General features: G+C 35.2%; 1 protein-coding gene across 1 annotated transcript in view; it reads left to right on the plus strand.

Annotated features, from left to right (window-relative positions):
* Nucleotides 1-2990, plus strand: part of plcb2 (phospholipase C, beta 2) — a 63843-nt gene extending 60853 nt beyond the window's left edge. The window contains exon 33 of the mRNA XM_084097873.1: nucleotides 2869-2990. The gene's annotated coding sequence lies outside the window, so the exon portion shown is untranslated. The remainder of the gene's footprint in view (nucleotides 1-2868) is intronic.
* Nucleotides 2991-3661: the final 671 nt, after the last annotated feature.

Here is a 3661-nt window from a genome sequence, read left to right on the forward strand (position 1 = left end):
ACAAACAGGTTTTGACTCAGATCAATATTTTGTGTCTAATTATTTACTTATGTGGCAAGTAGCCGTGTAATAAGCAGGATAACGTACATCCAGCTGGTTGTTATCTCAGAATAAACCCCTTCAGGTGTGTGTGTGTGTGTGTGAGTGTGTGTGAGTGTGTGTGAGTGTGTACATTATCCCTTCCTTATACTACGAGGCTGTTGAATGCTTAATTCTGATTAGCTGATGAACGTTCTAAAGTGTTCACTTATTTTCAGGGAAACGCACCTGAAGTTCCAGATGGGTAAAATCCACAACAACACTGACTGAGCAAATAAACATAGTAAACAATAGGATAAAAACAAATTAATTCCATGTTTTTAACCACAAAATTACATTTTATTATGTACAGAAAGCACATACTGTCTTTCTCCTGCTCAAACACACACATACGGTCCGGACACACACTCACACAGAAACGTGTCGTCAGCGCTGATCTGACGATTTTATCAGTAAAATAGTTTATCAACTTAACAACTACATGATATCTCTCACTAGCGAGGGAATAACGGCGCTGTTCTTGAAGCAGATCAACTTACAGTTTCACTATTAGAGACGCTGCAGCCGAACACTGTTGAGAGACACACAGATTCAGGTAATTCACACACACTTAATCTCTCTCTCTCTCTCTCTCTCTCTAATAACTGCATTAATAACTGCATTAGTCTGCTATCAGTGGCTCAATCCACCGTCACAAGCTCTAAAATTACGTTTTGGAATCAGCAACGGTGTGGGATGAGATGCGGAAGAAATTAGTCCCACACACAAGAGCGTTTTAAGAACAAAAACCTGACAAATGTCTTGAAATACATCATCTGAACAATGTTTTGAGGTGTGTTAACTAGTATAAGCGAAATAATTGACTCTGGGTCATTGAATTATTGAAAAATAATGGACATCCGAGGTGTAATTCTGGGCCACATTACCAAGTAACATTCCCTTTAGAACAATCTTTGGCATGCAACCATTTGTGCTACAGACATGAATCAAATTGCGTCTGGGAAAACCTTAGTAATAGTTGGAACAAAATAATTTCTAATTAGTTTTTAAGAGTAATGAATATTGAGTCAGTGCTTGTGATCTCAAAAGCAGAATTTTCTTAGAAGCAGAGACTGAAACCCACAATGCTTCAGAAAATAACTTCAGTTATCCGTGGCCCGAATTGTTCAATAATTGTGTTCTTCAGAGAAGTTGGAGTCGAATATGTGTGAAATTACAGGGTCCGTGGGAATAAAAGCTATTTTACACGGACAAGCTTTTAATTCTTTGTTCAGGGTTCTGTCAGACTGTGAAAGTGAGTACTTCAGCTATAAAAAGCTACTTGCTTTTGTGTCCGAACTGCTTGAGTGGCTCTCAGTGAAATAACCGCAGCGTCTGGTCTCAGCAAGGGTCCTGACGCTCCAAAAATACTTCATCCAGCCAGAAAAACATCATATTCACCATGACAACATTCCTCTTCTGGACTGATCTCAAAAGATGAATTCATGCTTTTCATCCGTCACTCAGGGTTTCAATGCCGCTCTTTTGTTTGTGAAGGCAAGTGTCGCATTTATTCTCGCTCCTAGTGATTCAGATCAACTCCTGTGAATAAGTATTAAACTTGATTATATACCTTGTTTCTGAATGATGAATGATGGATTTACCTGGTTATGATTTCAACCGAGGCCATATCTACAGACCAGAATATCATTTTCTATATCACTCTTATAATGCTGGACATCATGAAACCACCAAGTATGGAAGCCTATTTCTGCCACAAAAGACCTAATCATAATTATGAGGTTAAAAAGTCAAATATAATGACATTGAAAAGTCATAATTGAGATAAAAAGTGAAAATTATGACATACTAAGTCATCATAATCATTACATAAAGAGTCAAAGTTGTCATAAAGTTATAATTATGAAACACTAAATCATAATTATGAGATAAAAATTGACTTAAAAATTTGATGAAAATGATGAAAAAAATATAAATATTAAATCATAATTTTAAGATAAATTTTAAATGATGACATATTAAGTCATGAGATTCAAAGTCAATTGACTAATAATTATTACATAAAACAGTGAAATTATGATGTTATAATTGTGAAATACTAAATCATATTTATGAGATAAAAAGTCGAAACAAGAGGATGGAAAGGCGTAGCGCCAAATATTAGTCCTAGACTGATGAGTGATATCTTATTGTGGTGCGTAGATCCAAAAGGAAATCAAAAATAAGAAAAAGAGATTAAAAAAACACTAAATTATGACACTAAAAGTCGAAATTATTATTTTTATTAAATTATGACAGATTAAGTCATAATTATTACATAAAAAGTTGAAATGACTAAATAAAAAGTTAAAGGTAATAATAAATCATAATTATGAGATAATACTAAGTCATAATAATGAGATAAAAAGTAATAATTGTGAAATACTAAATCATAATTATGAGACAAAAAGTTGAAATTATGACATACAATTATGTCAAAGTTGAAATTATGAAATAAAATAAAAATTCTGAGATAAAATGTCAAAAATATGTCATTAAACCTTTTACACAAGATGTCATCATGTATATGTCATAATTATGATTTACCAAAGCATGATTTCTTTTTCTTCTGTGCCTTCAAGTTCCATAACAATATGCAACATGCTGAATAACTCTCAGAACCCAGACGCCCAACTTCAACATGAATTTAGACGGACCTCAAACCTCTGTAATATCAGAGAACATCTGGTGCATCTCTGGTTTGATTCATGTTGACCAGTTGTTTGCTTTACCCAGAATCCCCTCTGTTTCGAACAGCTCACTAAGATGCTCTCTTTATTTGTTCTTCAGGATGCACCTGTGGCCGGAGTCCTCTTCCCTTCAGTGTTCCAGTTGCATCATCCCAGCGGATTTTTCCTAAAAAACAATTTAGCGTTCCCTATGGCTTAAAAGAACAAAACAAGCACTGCGCCGTAACTGCGCTCTGTTGCTTTATGGCCAATTATAGTTCATTTCTGAATCTATAAACAGCGAGTGTTACATGAGTTCAAACGCAGGTGGAGCCGAGAGGAACGTGAGGCCTGATGCATGAAAATGTCCTTCATGGAAAAATGCCACGTGTCTCGTTCAGAAGTTCGAGGAGCTCGTGAATCACCGGAATGGATTAGAAGAGAAAAGATTTTTCCATTATTTCAGTTTGCATTTTCTTCAATAATGTGGAATAACAATTATTATTTTTTTCTCTCTCAGATTTTTTTGGTGTTATACGTCATGAGCTTTTAGGTAATATTTTCTCATTAATCTCAGACTGTTTCTGTTGCCATGAATTACCATCAGAAATCACATACTTATATAGAACATTATGTGACAAACGAAGTATGTCTGAATTCACAGTACTCGTAAAAGAGTCGGTGACCCGGATGATCTACTACTCCTGGCGAGATTCTGAAGAGTGCAGGATGGACACTTTACGATCCCAAAGAGGATTTGTGAATGACAGTGAAGGTCACATGACAATGACAACATGGCGGATGTGTATTACACACACTCATACTATATAGAATGTACTTTTTTAGAGGTGGTGAAGTAATTACTTATTCAAAATAAATACCTACTCAATAGAGTATGTGCTTTCGGACGCAGC

This window comes from Abramis brama, assembly GCF_963993115.1.
Source record: "Abramis brama genome assembly, chromosome: 21".
Taxonomy (NCBI): Eukaryota; Metazoa; Chordata; class Actinopteri; order Cypriniformes; family Leuciscidae; genus Abramis; species Abramis brama.